The 17,624-nt window shown below is 46.0% G+C and overlaps 1 long non-coding RNA gene across 1 annotated transcript; it reads right to left on the minus strand.

Moving 5' to 3' along the window:
* Positions 1-88: 88 nt before the first annotated feature.
* LOC115368781 (uncharacterized) lies at positions 89-12,113 on the minus strand. The gene is made up of 3 exons (XR_003929080.1): positions 12,063-12,113; positions 11,666-11,779; positions 89-186 (listed from the first exon to the last, which is right to left on the minus strand). It is a non-coding gene; the product is annotated as an uncharacterized LOC115368781 (long non-coding RNA).
* Between the last annotated feature and the right edge of the window lie 5,511 nt (positions 12,114-17,624).

Consider the following 17,624-nt stretch of genomic DNA (forward strand, 5'->3'; position numbering starts at 1 on the left):
GATCTTTCTCCACACTGGGGACAGGCAGGATCTCCTGATGGATCAGACTGGTCCCAGTATGAGGTGATGCACCGTCTGCAGAACCAGTGTCCACAGCTGGTGGAGACTGGATCCCTCAGGACCTCCTGACACAAAGCACAGCAGGATAGCTGTTCCTTCACATCGCCTTGATTCCTCTTCCTGTCCCTGTGGAGATGAAAGCAGTTTGGTTATGTTTAGACAACATTACGTTTTAACTCAAATCTTAAAATCGTTTTTAAAATGTCATAAGTGGTCTCTTATGTCACTTTCTGTGACTACATTTACATGGATTGCAATATTCTAATATTAATGCAATTAAGAAGACTAAATGTCCATGTAAGCAGCATGACATCCACTTTGAGTTTCTGCAGCAGATTATGACAAATACAGCAATCCAAGAGCTTGACAGCTCATGTTTTTTTGATTTTTTATTGTCAATCCGTAAAAGAAAAGTTGACCAACAACAAAAGCAAAAAATCTCCACAATACAGCGTGTGGAAAAGGCCCCCTCTGGCAGCTTAATCTACACAAATCCCCCCCCCCCTCTCTCTCCTCACCTGCGCTCCACCTCGCACTACGCAACTTTGAGCCAATCAGAATCGGGCCAATTTGCGCATGAGTCTTCAGTCTTCAGTCCAGTCTGCAGTCTACACACGCATCGGGATACCATTACGGACTTTTCCATGCTGTAGTGCAATTGTCACCTGATGTAAAGTGCGTCTAGCGCAAGTGAGTAAGGAGTTTGATGTCATGTCTGTTTGCTGGCTAAAAGTTTGTGTTTAGCTGATATGTGAGATGTGTTTATTTTTCTGGTTACTGTGTGGCTTCATACTAGCTGCTAATATCGTTCAGCTACTAGCTAAAATTGGTATCTTGTCTTAGACATCATGTTCAGCTGTTATGACTTTGTTTGAGTGTATTTTGGTTACTCTTACTGATTCCAGAGCCAACCGAACGGCCGCTCGTCAGTCCGCTCGTTAATTGACCATGGTGCGCAGCACGTGTCATTAAGCAGCTAATTCAGCCGTCATATTGATGCTGTGTATGTGTAGAACCAACAGAGGGCGGTGTTGCGCTGCTGATGGGCATTTATTCACTGCTAAAGGGGGATATATTGTGCCAGCCACAGTTAGGCATGTTTAATATAGCTGCATTATTTAGCTGTTTTTATACGCTGTATTAATGTGTACAGTAGATATATTTTCATACATTTGTGAAGCAATGTAGTTTACAATTCTACATGTGCCTGTTTTATTTCATACAGATATTTGACATGTTTGCTTGATATATGTTTTTTGTACAGAACCACTGAATCGTGTGACAGATGCAAGTGTGGTTGTGGTGCAATTAAAGATTTAAAGGAGAGACATCTGTGTGATTCTAATCGATCACCCGGAGCGGGTTCTACTTTATTGATCCAGTATAGTATATGCAGGGATAGCTACACCTTCCCCACAAATTGGTCCTTCGAGCCGGATCATTAGAGCTTACTACGGTTTGAGATGTCAGCAGATAAGGATCCCGGTAGACGTGTCAGGAGGCAGAGATCCCTCCCCGAATACCTCAAGGATTACGTCTTATCTGATCTATCAGGACCGCACCACACCACACCACCGGTTTCATCTCCTCCACAGGAAGATAATGAAGAGAGTTTTCCTGGCTCACGTTCAGACCCCCCCGTCAGTCAGGAGGACTGCACCTCTCCACCATTGGCATTAACTGATAATTCGGAATCTTCTAGTGTCAAGTGGAAGAAGGAGTGCCAGAGGCTTAAACAAGAACAGAACAGTCTTTTAGCATCTATGCAGCAACTCAAATTACAGAATGAAGAACTCAAATCTAAAAGTGACCACAGGCTGGAGCATCGCCAGCGACCCAGTACAACTGAGCCTGACCCCCTGGGCGGAGCCACACCAAGGCTCGACCACATCCCCCCACAGGAAGTGGAGGCCACTGTGCGACGGGAGACACGTCACACTATCTCCTCAGCTCGGTATACTGACTATGACCTGGAACATAGATCTCATCCAGACTCGTACCACGGCCTACGAGACGACTACCCCCAGACCCAACACACCCATACGGGAAGAAGGGATGACATAGCCACTTATAGAGACCCCTATGGTGACTATTACTCTGAGCCAGCGTTCATCACGCCCCGTTCACGACCCACCTATCGTAGTTACAGGGACGAACCACCCTGCGCTACAGAGAAGAGCTATCCAGCTGAGTACTACCATTCTCCAGAGAGACTTTCCCCCTACAGAGGACGCCACTATTCTCCAGAATGGCTCCGACACCGGACTGAGAGCAGACTAACTCCACGCCATCATGGCTACCCCGTTGGAGGTGATTATTCACCAGTGAGGCGTAGATACTCACCTGAATACTATCCCCCCAGATATGAAGGCTCAGGTCCACCTGGAGGTCGGGAACAGACATATCGCGGACTTCATCCACCCCAATCCAAGAGACTTCGCCAGACTGAGGATCGCTCTGGATAATATCCTACCTAAAGATGCCACAGAGCGTTTTAAGTACCAGATACTAGTTGATCATCTGAAGCTGGAAGAAGCTCTACTCATCGCTGACTCTTACAGCAATTCACATTACCCCTTTACAGACACAATGGCAGCCTTGAACCAACAATACGGGCAACCACATCAGCTGGCTCTTCAGCGCATTGCAGAGCTCATGGATGGGCCTAGCATCAACAGTGGCGACATCAAGTCATTCAGGAGGTTCGCCCTTCATGTAAGATCTCTGGTGAGCATGTTGGAGCAGCTAGGGGGAAAAGGAAGAGTGGAATTGGACTGTGGGTCCCATGTTTCTCGCCTGCTGGGTAAATTGCCACATGATCTAAGATCTAGCTTCAGACATTTCATCCACCCTCTAAGGATACCTATCCCCACATTACTGGACTTGGCAGACTGGTTAGAATACGAACTCCAGGTCCAAGAGGATATGTCACAATATGGCAGCAGCTCAAGGAGGGACGCTAACCGGAAAGGCCAGGAAGTGAAGAGGGGACCCAAGTCGACTGCTAAGTCTTCAGTTCTCCTGCTGGGCACGGGTCCCAAATCACCAGGTGAAACATCCACGGAAGTAGCCACTCCCCAAGCTCTCAAGAAGTTCTGCCCTTTCTGTGATAACAACAAACACTCACTCAACAACTGTGGCAACTTCAAGCTACTCAGTGCCAACCAGAAACGTACATGGGTACAAGTCAACAGTCGCTGTTGGCGCTGTGGTAGGAACCATCGAGCTGTGGAGTGTGACCTGAAGATGTGCTGTAAAACGTGCAACAACCGACACCTCCTTGCTCTGCATGAGATCAATGAGAGAACCCCAGGCAAAGTTGATAAGGGTGACAAGAAGCCAGAGCAGGCAAAACCAGGCCCAGCCAAACTCACTCTCCCGAGTGAAGCAGAAGAGGTGCTTTACATAGGGAAACCTCCTTGGGGACCGCGTGTCCTACTCAAGGTCTGCAAAGTGGTGCTCAGGAACGGAGATCAGACGCTGGAAGCATATGCTATACTGGACGACGGTTCTGAACGTACCCTGCTTCTCCAGTCAGCAGCCCAAGAGTTGGGGCTCAAAGGTCAACCGGAAGACCTACCCCTGCGGACAGTGAGGCAGGAGCTCCAGACGCTTCACGGGGCGGCCGTCTCCTTCGCGGTTTCACCAGCGGGTTCCCCGAAGCAAGTCTTTAACATCAAGGGAGCTTTCACTGCACCAAACCTTGGCCTAGGAGAGCACACTTATCCCATCAAAGCTCTGCGGCGGAAATTCAGTCATCTGAGAGATCTACCTATCCAGCAGTTTGAGAGCGCCCATCCTGTCTTGCTTATAGGCTCTGATCACCCCAACTTGATAACGCCACTGGGACCAGTCCACGCTGGACCACCCGGGGCTCCGGTGGCTACCAGAACCCGCCTTGGATGGACACTTCAGGGTCCCACCCATGGACTTAAACAATACCTCACAGAGCAGCACTGCCTCTTCACATCCTACGGTGCTCCATCAGCGAACCTTTATCAACAAGTTGAAAGGTTGTGGCAGATGGACATCCTCCCCTGGCGGAGTGAGAAGGCCAGCATGAGATCACGGCAAGATAAAGAGGCCATCAGCTGCTTGGAGGACAAAACCCAGCGGGTAGAGGTAGATGGGATCTACCGCTATGCCACTCCTCTTCTCCGGGTTCAAAACTTCCCCCAGCTACAAGCCCCTAAGGAGGCTGTGCTCCCCCAGCTCAGAAGCACAGAGAGGAGGCTCTCCAAAGCCCCAGAGCAAGCCGCAGCCTATGTAGCTGAGATACAGAGGCTGGAACAAGCTGGATACATTGCCAAACTGGACCCTGGAGCAGAAGACACACCAACGAGTTGGTATATCCCCCACCACATGGTGGAACATAACGGAAAGCCCCGTGTGGTCTTCAATTGCTCTTTCCAATTCCAGAGTTTTGACCTCAACAAGCTTCTGCTCCCTGGACCAGCGCTGGGGTCCTCTCTGCTTGCGGTCCTCCTACGGTTTAGAGAACATGCTGTTGCCCTGAGCAGTGACATACGTGGGATGTTCCATCAAGTTAGGCTCCTCCCTGAAGACCAGCCACTCCTCCGCTTTCTTTGGAGAGATGTCAAACGTGAGGAACAGCCCTCAGTATATGAGTGGAAAGTGCTCCCCTTTGGCACTACCTGCAGCCCCTGCTGCGCTATATATGCGCTCCAAAAACACACCTTTGATCACACTCAGCCTGGTGACGCAGCAAGGGAGTCAGTTCTCAAGTGCTTCTACGTAGACAACTGTCTACAGAGTGTAGCTTCCAAAGAAGAGGCCAAAGCACTGGTGGACCAACTACGAACTCTTTTGGCAGAAGGTGGCTTTGAGTTACGGCAGTGGGCATCTAACCATCCTGATATCATCCGCCATCTCCCCCAGGAGATAAGGTCAGACAGCACAGAGACATGGATTTCTCAGGGTCAGCCGGACCAGCAGGAATCTGCCTTAGGTCTCCAGTGGCACTGCCAGTCAGACACCCTCTCCTACAAGTCCCGCACTATCAGAGCAGATGAGCTTACCATGCGCTCTATTTATAAGGTTGTCGCCAGTCAGTATGACCCCCTTGGGTTCCTATACTACAAGAGCCAAGGTCCTCATACAACACCTATGGGACAAAAAACGGGACTGGGATGACCCTGCCTTACCAGAGCACCTGCAGCACGCTTGGAAGGAGTGGGAAGACGAGCTGGCTCATCTCCACGACATCACCCTGCCAAGGTGCTACACCAACCCTGAGTTGGACTCCCCCACCAGTACACGTACGGTCCATGTGTTCTGTGATGCTTCAGAGCAAGCGTATGGAGCCGTGGCATATCTGAGAACTGAAAGCTCCAGTGGTGATGTCGAGGTGGCATTCCTCACTGCACGGAGTAGAGTAGCTCCAAGGAAGCAGCAGTCCATCCCACGCCTGGAGTTGTGTGCCGCCTTGTCAGGTGCTCAAGTGGCCAAACTACTCAGAACTGAGTTGACACTTCCCATCCAGCAGGTCACATTATGGTCTGACTCCACCACTGTTCTCACCTGGCTGACGTCAGACTCGTGCCGCTACAAGGTGTTCGTGGGCACCAGGGTGGCAGAGATCCAAGACCTCACTGCTAATGACACCTGGCGTTATGTTGAGTCCGCCTTAAATCCTGCCGATGACATTACGCGGGGAAAGCCCCTCTCTGCACTAACCACCAGTAGCCATTGGAGGTGTGGCCCTTCCTTCCTACTCAGCAGCCCAGATCAGTGGCCAGAGACCCCCCAATTTCACACGACTGCAACTCCCAGTGAGGAAATGAAAAAGCCAGCCTTCTGTGGGCTTACATCTGTACTGCAGATACCTGATGTCACCCAGTTCACAACCTTCAGTGACCTCATAACTGCAACCACACAGGCATTGCACGGGGCGGCTAAGGATGCACTTACTGCAGAGGAGTATCATAAGGCCCAAACCTCTCTCCTCCAACGAGTGCAGCAAGACAGCTTCTCCACCGACCTCGCCCAGCTGAAGTCAAAAAAGCCAGTGCTAAACAGCAGTCGACTCCTCACTTTGGCCCCAGAATTTGATGAAGCTGATGGACTCATCCGCGTAGGTGGCCGCTTACGCCATGGTAACCAGCTCAATCCAGAGGTCATCCATCCAGTCGTGCTTGATGACAAGCACCCAGTCACACAACTGATAATTAAAGACTTCGATGAGCAGCTACATCATCCCGGCCCAGAAAGAGTCTTTGCAGAGATTCGGCGGAAATACTGGCTTCCTCGTGGCAGAGAAGCCATTCGTAGGCACCAGAGAAGTTGCATGGAGTGTCAGAGATGGCGCAACAAACCTGACGTCCCCAAAATGGCAGACTTGCCTCCAGCAAGATTACGCCTGCATAAACCAGCATTCTTCTCCACTGGTGTCGATTGCTTTGGCCCGTACTCCATCAAAATAGGGCGCAGAAGTGAGAAGCAATGGGGAATCCTATTCAAATGTATGACCACTCGGGCTGTGCATATTGACCTCCTGCCTCATCTTGACACAGACTCTTTCCTCATGGCTTTGCGGCGGTTCATAGCTCGGAGGGGAAAGCCCTTTGAATTGCTATCAGATCAGGGCACCAATTTTAAAGGAGGTGAGCATGAACTGCGAGAGGTGTTCAAAGCCCTCCAATCAGACCTTAAAACCCTGCTTGCCCCCCAGCAGATCCACTGGAGGTTTAACCCGCCAAGTGCCCCCCACTTTGGCGGCTGTTGGGAACGAGAGGTTCGATCGATTAAGCAGGCCCTGCAGGTCATCCTTGGGGCACAGTCAGTGACAGAGGAGGTGCTGAGGACACTCCTTATCGAAGTGGAAGGAATTCTCAACTCCAAGCCCTTGGGCTACACATCGTCAGACATTGCTGATTGCGACCCAATCACCCCTAATTCCCTACTGATCGGACGGCCAGATTCATCCCTTCCACAGGTGGTGTATGCTGAATCAGAGCTACTGGGTAGAAGACGCTGGCGGCATAGTCAGCTCCTTGCTGATCACTTCTGGAAGAACTTCATTAAGTTCTATCTTCCTAGCCTTCAAGCTCGCCAAAAATGGCATACGGAGAAGCCAGACCTACACCTTGGGAAAACCGTCATGATCATGGACCCTCAGTTCCCTTGCTCGCTCTGGCCAATAGGGAATGTCACCAAAGTCACTCCTGGCCTTGACAATAAAGTAAGGTCTGCTGAGGTCAAGGTGGGGGACCGTACATACACACGTCCTGTGGCTAGACTTATTCAGCTCCCTGTCTTGCCAGACTAATTGATTACTGACCCGTAACGGCCCTGGACTGCTATCCAAACCAATCGGCCTTTTTGAGACTTATACAGATTTCCCACAGAAACCTGGGGGCGGCTGTGGAAAAGGCCCCCTCTGGCAGCTTAATCTACACGAATTCCCCCCCCTCTCTCTCCTCACCTGCGCTCCACCTCGCACTACGCAACTTTGAGCCAATCAGAATCGGGCCAATTTGCGCATGAGTCTTCAGTCTTCAGTCCAGTCTGCAGTCTACACACGCATCGGGATACCATTACGGACTTTTCCATGCTGTAGTGCAATTGTCACCTGATGTAAAGTGCGTCTAGCGCAAGTGAGTAAGGAGTTTGATGTCATGTCTGTTTGCTGGCTAAAAGTTTGTGTTTAGCTGATATGTGAGATGTGTTTATTTTTCTGGTTACTGTGTGGCTTCATACTAGCTGCTAATATCGTTCAGCTACTAGCTAAAATTGGTATCTTGTCTTAGACATCATGTTCAGCTGTTATGACTTTGTGTATTTTGGTTACTCTTACTGATTCCAGAGCCGACCGAACGGCCGCTCGTCAGTCCGCTCGTTAATTGACCATGGTGCGCAGCACATGTCATTAAGCAGCTAATTCAGCCGTCATATTGATGCTGTGTATGTGTAGAACCAACAGAGGGCGGTGTTGCGCTGCTGATGGGCATTTATTCACTGCTAAAGGGGGATATATTGTGCCAGCCACAGTTAGGCATGTTTAATATAGCTGCATTATTTAGCTGTTTTTATACGCTGTATTAATGTGTACAGTAGATATATTTTCATACATTTGTGAAGCAATGTAGTTTACAATTCTACATGTGCCTGTTTTATTTCATACAGATATTTGACATGTTTGCTTGATATATGTTTTTTGTACAGAACCACTGAATCGTGTGACAGATGCAAGTGTGGTTGTGGTGCAATTAAAGATTTAAAGGAGAGACATCTGTGTGATTCTAATCGATCACCCGGAGCGGGTTCTACTTTATTGATCCAGTATAGTATATGCAGGGATAGCTACACCTTCCCCACACAGCGTGAGGAGGAAACTCGCTGCAACAAGCTTTCAACAGGCAAAAGATCGCCAAAGCTGTTTTTTTTTCAGCACTCCTGACTGACTTGTGTCAACTATTTTACACATACTTGCCGTCTCCCTACCATCCCGCCGTCATGCCCTGTCAAGCTCACCAATTAGAAGCAGCATTCTACACGTGGACAGGTCACGCTAACCAATCCTGATTGGTTATTTCTGTATGCCATTGTCCAGGCAACGGCATACAGAAATAACGTGTTTTGAAATGGCTTCAGCTGAACCAGAAGTGGAGTTAGGGGATTTAATCCCAAAAAAGCAGCACATCGGTCGTATGGGAGTATTTCAGGTTTGAGACTGCAGATGTGCACCAGAAACAGGTTCTGTGCAAAGCCTGTCGAGCTAAGGTTGCAACATCCAGCGACAACACAACCAACTTAGACTGGCCATTGAAAAATGACCACAGACATTTATAAGACGAGTGTGTGACCAAAAAGTTCAGTGAAAAGTCGAGTTAAAGTGATGCTCAAGCCACTGCAGCAAACACAGTACAATTACAGCATCGTTTGCTGTGTAACTCCGTATGAAAAGAGCAGCCGCAGACACTGGGAGATAATGACTGCCGTAACGCACTACATTGCTAAATACATGGTGTCTGTTAACAGGGTCACCAGAGACAGATTTCAAAACCTCCTCCGCACGCTGGACAGAAGATATGATTCCCTCCCACACCTCCTTCAGCCAGGCTGCCATCCCACAGCTGTACGCCGAGTGTGAGGAAAAAGTTGTAACAGAGCTGAAAAATGTGGAGTGTTATTACTTATTTAACATCATTTTTTTTTTTAATTGTTTTGTATTTTATTACATTTTTTAACTAGACACAATTAAGGATTTTTTGCACTACTTAAAATAAGACAGTCAAATGTGGCTCTTTTAGTTCTTCAGTTGTAATAACTGCTGTTAGTCAAGGACTTTAAACAATGCATGTTTCTTGGCAATAAATACATGTTGGAAGCCATTCTTACCTTTTTATTATTCATCCTTGCATTAGAGTAAATAGCATTTAATGTTTTGATGGTATGATGTAATTTTCTGTCATGTTTTAAATTTGTTACTGTACATGGTGAATATTGCACTGAAGCTTGATTTGAAGAAATATCACAAATAAAATCGAAATTGCAATATCGGCCAAAAAAATCGCAATTAGATCTTTTCCTAAAATCATTCAGCCTTGGACCCCATAACAAATATCTGAATCCCCTCCACATCTAAGTGGGTTTTTATGCTGGGTTCCAGTGCTCCTGTCTGCCTCCAGGACCAGAAGTCAGGTATTACAACACTCAGGCTGGGACAATATGCTTATCTCCTGATCGATACTATCATGACACCTGGGAGCCGATCGATACTTATTGCGATTCTGAAGTATCCTCTTATCCTCGTTGTGGAAATGTGTCAGAAACTGGCTCTCACTGTCAGTCCAGCTGGAGAAGCAGAGCTCCTCTGAACGGCCTCGCTCTCTAGTTTGTGTGTGTAAAGTTTGATGAGGCTGTGATTCTCCTAGAGGTCACTAGAGGTCATTTTCTCCAGCTTGGTCCAGTTTGACAAAAGTCTCTGCCTGCAGTGAAATGGCTGCTATGGGGGCCAACATCATCACACAGGAATCAAATGTGGCTCATTGAATCCACAAGAGTCTCAGCTTTCCAGTCAAAGCCAACTGATGCAGCTCCAAGACTGTTTAGGCCCCAGTCTGCACACACACACCACAAGAACACATGTGGACTGCAGGCTTTGGGGCCCAAACTGCATGGGATTAGCAGAAGGTGGGCGTGTCTGCAAAGGGGAGAGCCGTGGCTGCCCAGAGAACCCATTTTCATTCACACATCTGGAGGTCAGAGGTGAAAAAAAAGCTAAAAATTTAGCCAAAGTTAAAAACAATATTTTTTTCCAGAGAGTTGTCAGGTTCTGTAAATGCATTGTGAAAAAAATACAGCAATGTGTTGAACCTTGTGTTTTTTTTTTTTACCTTGAACCTTGATGTTGAAATGAAAATGTACTTTTGAATAATTAAGTATTTTTTAAAAGAGATTAGATCTGTCAGTCAATGTGAATCTAAACTTCAGACACAGGTGTGTGAAGAACTTGTGAGTGCAGGTACAAGTGGAAATGCTCTCAGGTGTTTTGGTGTAAAACATCAAACAGCATCATAGTTTGTCATTTCTCTCTCTGCAGGCTCTTTTCTTGATCTCCTCACTACTTGCTCTGCTAGATAATCTCATGTCATCATATTCCATCAGGCTCACAGTCTGACAGCTGTCTTACTTTGTGTCTGAAGGTCCAGGTTCAGCACTGAACTCTGGAGGTCGATCTTTAGACCAGTCACTCTTCATGGACAGACAGCTGGACACTGCAGACTCTGCTCTGTGGCAGGAACCTCTGGAAACACAAATGTTTGAAACATGTTATTAGTTCTTGTAAATCAGGGCTCCAGACTAACTTTTCCACTGGCAGCACTGGTGCTCCCAGCTTTCCCAGTCGCTCACAGCAGCTCATGATTTGGTCGCAGCCTTTTTTTGTGAGGGGGGGTCCAGCTAAAAGAGCAGATGTGGCTCATGATCTGAAGCATCAGTTTTGGTGTCACGTCTACTTTCTCCATGCACCACAAACAGATTTCACAAGAAAACAGTGAACACACACTGCACTCTAAAGGCCGATTTATGCTTCTGCGTTCGCGAGGCGTATGGGGGTTTGCGGAGCTGACGGAGGTTGTGTGACCGCCGCAGAGCCCTGCCGCGCACCTCCGAAAAATAGTAAATACACAGACCGCCCGTAGCCCCCAACGCAGGCCCCCCACTGACAACAAGAGCTATGATTGGTCTGCCAAACTACATCATGTCTGTCATTTCGCCCCTCCAGCGTCACGTCCAGTTGTTGTGCTGGCAGCGTCATTTTTAAAAGGACTGCTGTTGTGATCACATCTTCTCATCAGTTAATTTCAAATTGTTTGGAAAGTTTGGATCATGCTGGATCTGGATCTACTGCTGCTCCTTTTAAAATAGCGCTGCCGGCACAACAGGTAGAGGAGCGACCGTACGCCACAGGGTGTACGTAGGTCTGCAGAAAGAAAAAAAACGCGTCCCATACCGTTTTGGCGGAGAATTGCTCAGCGTGTTTCGCAGAAGTATGTGGGGCACAAACGCCCTGCGTGGCAACTGCGTGCACATTGTGGCGAGTGTCCGCAGAAGCATAAACCGGCCTTAACAGCTGTCTTACTTTGTGTCTGAAGGTCCATGTTCAGCACTGAACTCTGGAGGTTTATCTTTAGACCAGTCACTCTTCATGGACAGACAGCTGGACACTGCAGACTCTGCTCTGTGGCAGGAACCTCTGGAAACACAAATGTTTGAAACATGTTATTAGTTCTTGTAAATCAGGGCTCCAGACTGACTTTTCCACTGGCAGCACTGGTGCTCCCAGCTTTCCCAGTCGCTCCCTGCAGCTCATGACTTGGTCACAGCCTTTTTTTGTGAGGGGGGGTCCAGCTAAAAGAGTGGATGTGGCTCATGACCTGAAGCATCAGTTTTGGTGTCACGTCTACTTTCTCCATGCACCACAAACAGATTTCACAAGAAAACAGTGAACACACACTGCACTCTAACAGCTGTCTTACTTTGTGTCTGAAGGTCCAGGTTCAGCACTGAAGGCTGGAGGTTGATCTTTAGACCGGTCACTCTTCATGGACAGACAGCTGGACACTGCAGACTCTGCTCTGCCCTCCTCTTCCTCCACACAGTCACTCATCTTCTGATTTAAGTCAGTCTAAGAGGTGCAAACACACACACACACACACACACACACACACACACACACACACCAAAGGGATGATACACTATATTGCCAAAAGTATTCGCTCGGCTGCGTTCACACACATATGAACATGAGTGACATCCCATTCTTAAACCATAGGATTTAATATGATGTGGGCCCATCCTTTGCAGCTATAACAGCTTCAACTCTTCTAGGAAGGCTTTCCACAAGGTTTAGGAGTGTGTTTATGGGAATTTTTGACCATTCTTCCAGAAGTGCATTTGTGAGGTCAAACACTGATGTTGGACAAGAAGGCCTGGCTCGCAGTCTCCGCTCTAATTCATCCCAAAGGTGTTCTCTCGGGTTGAGGTCAGGACTCTGTGCAGGCCAGTCAAGTTCTTCCACACCAAACTCGCTCATCCATGTCTTTATGGACCTTGCTTTGTGCACTGGTGCGTAGTCGTGTTGGAACAGGAAGGGCCATCTCCAAACTGTTCCCACAAGGTTGGGAGGATGAAATTGTCCAAAATGTCTTCGTGAGCTGAAACATTAAGAGTTCCTTTCACTGGAACTAAGGGGCTGAGCCCAACTCCCAAAAAACAACCCCACACCATAATCGCACCTCCACCAAACTTTACATTTGGCACAATGCAATCAGACAAGTACCGTTCCCCTGGCAACCACCAAACCCAGACTTGTCCATCAGATTGCCAGACAGAGAAGCATGATTGGTCATTCCAGAGAACACGTCTCCACTGCTCTAGAGTCCAGTGGCGGCGTGCTTTACACCATTGCATCCGATGCTTTGCATTGTGCTTGGTGATGTAAGGCTTGGATGCAGCTGCTCGGCCATGGAAACCCATTCCATGAAGCTCTCTACGCACTGTTCCTGAGCTAATCTGAAGATCACGTGAAGTTTGGAGGTCTGTAGCTATTGACTCTGCAGAAAGTTGGCGTCCTCTGCGCACTATGCGTCTCAGCATCCGCTGACCCCGCTCTGTGATTTTATGTGGCCTACCACTCCGTGGCTGAGTTGCTGTCATTCCCAATCGCTTCTACTTTGTTATAGTACCACTAACAGTTGATTGTGGAATATTTAGTAGCGAGGAAGTTTCACAACTGGACTTACTGCACAGGTGGCATCCTATTACATTACTATTACAGCACCATGCTGGAATTCACTGAGCTCCTGAGAGCGACCCATTCTTTCACAAATGTTTGTAGAAGTAGTCTGCATGCCTAGGTGCTTGATTTTATACACCTGTGGTCATGGAAGTGATTGGAACACCTGAATTCAATGATTTGGATAGATGAGCGAATACTTTTGGCAATATAGTGTATATGGGTTAATGTTCTAGTTTCCTAATGGACAACAGGCATTAACTGTATTAAATGGAGTCAGTGCAGCTGCACATAAATAATGTGTGTTTCAACATATTTTTGGGGAAACGTCAGTTTTGATGTTGCTATTTTATATTTAGTGTATATTTATAATAAGGTTTTTGTTGTTTTTTCTTCTTCATTTCAAATACTGTTATTTAGCAAATGTATGTACTTTTTATTTGATTATTATTATTTTTTGGTCATTCTTTATATGGATCTCATGTAATTTTTTGTTATTAACATCTTGCTAATTATTTGCTGTATTATTTCCCCCCCATGTCTCAGAAAGTAATACAGTGAATTTATGCAGGTGATAGAGGGTTAATACTCACACACTGAAACACACACACACACAGTGAGGCCCAAACCTTACAGTGAAATTTGACGTTTTAATTTGAATTTGTCATGGCGACCAGTTTCATGCATGCAGCGTTTGGTCTCTGTAAAGGAGCCGGGAGCCGCTGATGATCTGCACAAATAAATGCAGATTCACAAATAATTTGTGAAGCACAAATTCACTTTAGGAAAGCACAAATGAAAGAGTGTGAATGCAGCAAAGCTCGTGGACATGTTTCCCTGTTTCTGTCCAATCCAGAGGCTGCGCTCCAGACGCTGCGCTCACCAGCAAATCCTGGTGACGTCATGAAACCTGCAAATCTTTCTTTCAGTAGTTTTGGTGGCGCACCGTGTTCAGGGAACACGGTGCGCCACCAAGTTTTAACAATAAGTTTTAACAATAAGAGAGAAGAATTAAAAGAATTAAAAATTGAGACCACATCACAAAATTTGCATGCAAATGTCCAAACAATTACCTTTTTACCTGGATGTTAGTGTCATGGCTATAAAATCTGCATTCTTCTTCACACAGCTATGCAAATTCACATGCAAGGTCATGTCTTTTTGTTGTTGTTGTTCTCAGAGAACAGAGCCTCAGCAGAAAAACACAAACTCCTTTCCATCAAACCTTCAAAGCAGATGATGCTTTCCTGTTAAGGAGCCACAGGTTTGGCTCTTATTCTCTTTCCTGTGTTGAGGGACCAGAGGCCTGTTCTCTCCCTGACAAACAGGAAACACTTTGCTTCCTTTTCAGGCTGGAAAAAAGCAAAAGCCACAGGCCTGTTCAGGGCCCTGGGAACACAGAGGCCCTGCTCAGTTTGAAAACTATTAATTGATTTGCATTTTTTTTATTAATTAATTTATTCATTTGTCCATTTCCAGTGGCGGGTTTCATACATACAGATCAGTCTGTATTTCCTGTGGAATAAACAGAATTAAACGGCTTTAAAAACGTGCTGTCTGACGAATGTCTGCCTAACATTAGTTTTTACCGCCTGATGATATTTTTTTTTTCATCATCACAAAGAAAATGATCACTGCTTTACTTTTTAAATTTATTTCTAACAGATGAACTCAATAGCGAAAAATGTTGCTCGAAAATGGCGACAGAGACTCACAACAAAAGCGGAAGTTTCTTTCTTTCTTCCTTTCTTTCTTTGTTCCATTCTTTCTTCTTGGACTTGAAAAGCAAAGATGAAACAGAAATCCTCTCCTGACGTCCGAACGTGTGCAGCTCTTCTAGATCAGGACACTGAGACACAAGTCCAACATTAATGATGACGATGAGCCTCCTGGTCGCGGCTCGTCTCGTCCAAACCTTCAACCAAACTTTCACTTTCACTGGTGCTGCGTTCACGTCCTCATCGGACTCATGGGAAAATTCAGCAGCTCCCGCCTGCATCCCTGTGCTACTACTCGCCCCCGGCAGTCCCCGTGCCGGCGAAAAGTTTAAAAAATTTTAAATCTATCTATCTATCTATCTATCTATCTATCTATCTATCTATCTATCTATCTATCTATCTATCTATCTGTACAGACAGACAAACAGACAGACAGACAGATAGATAGATAGATAGATAGATAGATATTTAGATAGATAGATAGAAATGTGCGGTGAGGTCCTTGGCGTGGCCAAGGGTCAGTTAACGCAGCAGAAATTGCATCGCGCATACATATGAAATATCTATTATACAACACAACGACCAAGCAATCTGATTGGTCAATCAGACGTTTAGAATGGGCTCAAATGAGAATGACAGCACGGCTCAAATGAAAAGTATGTTCATCATGCTCATCACTGAAAATATTACTTCGCCTATATCTTATTACTGGAGTCTGTGTGGTTTCCATGGCAACACGAAATGTTTCACTTGCCTTGAAAATGGACGCACCGCTTCATCTCCACAAGACGCACATTTTTCGTATTTGGTGCGTGGACGCAGGTCAAGTAATGAATGCACACTTTTTGTCTCTTCTGCGCTGCTTGCAACTTTTAAACACTTCAGTTTTATTTTATGAGTATAGTTTTATTTCACAATTAAAAATCTTACCATTGTTATCTAAGTTTGGATATTAAAGGTAATAAAAATACTGGAATACGTCCATTATTTATTGTTATATTTTTCAGCTTTTGGATTTCTCTCATGTACCTCCTGTAGTACCTCTGCATACAATGAGGTGTATGTGTACCCCTTTTTGAGAAATGGGGAAATACATGATAAAATAAAACCAAACCAGACTGAAAATCTTTATTTATTGTGTGACACAATTTGATTTGACAATTTTTTGTTTATTGAAGCAAGCCTTTCAGTTTATATTTGGGAGTTTAAGCTCATCTGACCTAGTGGTTCTCAAACCTTTTTCAATAATGTACCACCTTTGAAATATTTTTTCAGCCAAGTAAAAAAATCCAGCTCCATCAGTGACTGAGGATATTTTATTGGCTCTTCTTCTCTTCTTCTTCCTCTTTTCCAGCTGTATCGCTGCTACGTTTCAACCACTGATCCATTTTCTGCATTTTTGTCTGGTCAAGGTTATCAAACTTACATTTACATTTACTCATTATAGCATAGGCTTGTTATTTTGGGAATTATGCATGACTGATATTTTTTAAAGCAACATTTATAACAGAAAAAATCTCATGTACCTCCTGCAGAACTTTCCCCATTTGAGAACCGCTGGCTTACTTTAAAAAGTATTTAAAACAAGTTCATTTTCAGTTTAAGTGAAGAGGCGTCAGTCTGGTTCAGAGTGTGACGGACCGAGACGCCACATCAGTGAGGCAGACTCAACCGGCCACAGCCTCCTCTTCATCACCAAAACTACCCCCACCTCTTCATCTGCTCCTCTGGTTTTACTGACTCGCTCTCGCTGTCTTTTAAATCTGGAAATCATCTGTCTGTTCATTATTCAGTGTGGATTTTACTGCTCATTGTGTCTTGATTTTGTCATTCGTGTTCTCAACATTGATTTAATGGGCATTTGTTTGTTGTTCATGGTCACAAAGACTTTGCTTTTCTGTCAAAAAACAAAAGGAAAATAACACATTTTATTTTCTCAGATGCCTGATTTGACCTCCAGTAAACTGTGCAGAGATTCTCGTCACTGCTGTATCCCTGAACGTTGCTGACATCTGCTGTCGACTCGAGGCAAAGACAGGAAGCAGCCCGACACACGGGGAGCGGTCCTGAAGCCGTGAGGTGATGTCAGCGTCCCTGAGCGAGGCCTCCACCCGGCGGAGAGCTGTGTCAGTGACCGGAAAGTTCCTCAACACACTCCACTTCCTGGAGACCGATTACAACATGCACAAGAGGACTGCATACACACATACACACACACACACACACACACACACACACACACACACACACACACACTTGTTTGGTCCTGTCCTTTTTGTTTTTCTTCCATTTGCAAACTGAAGCCCAATGTTTCGGGCTCACATCTCAAAAAAAAAAAAAAAAAAAAAAAAAAAAAAAGTGTCAAGGCGTCTCATTGGATTATTACAATCATCACCTTTTCACATCACCTGTGCGGTACACTGATTACACACTAGCCTGAGTGAGAGAGACGGGGGATGGCTGTAACACTTTTTGTCTCAGCAGCTATAACTTGCAGAATTTTTGTGTTTGAGCCCTAAAATTTCCACACTAAGTACCCTTATTTGTGTACTATAAATAACAGTTTTCAACTGTAACACAGAATT

This window comes from Myripristis murdjan, chromosome 12 (genome assembly GCF_902150065.1).
Source record: "Myripristis murdjan chromosome 12, fMyrMur1.1, whole genome shotgun sequence".
NCBI lineage: Eukaryota > Metazoa > Chordata > Actinopteri > Holocentriformes > Holocentridae > Myripristis > Myripristis murdjan.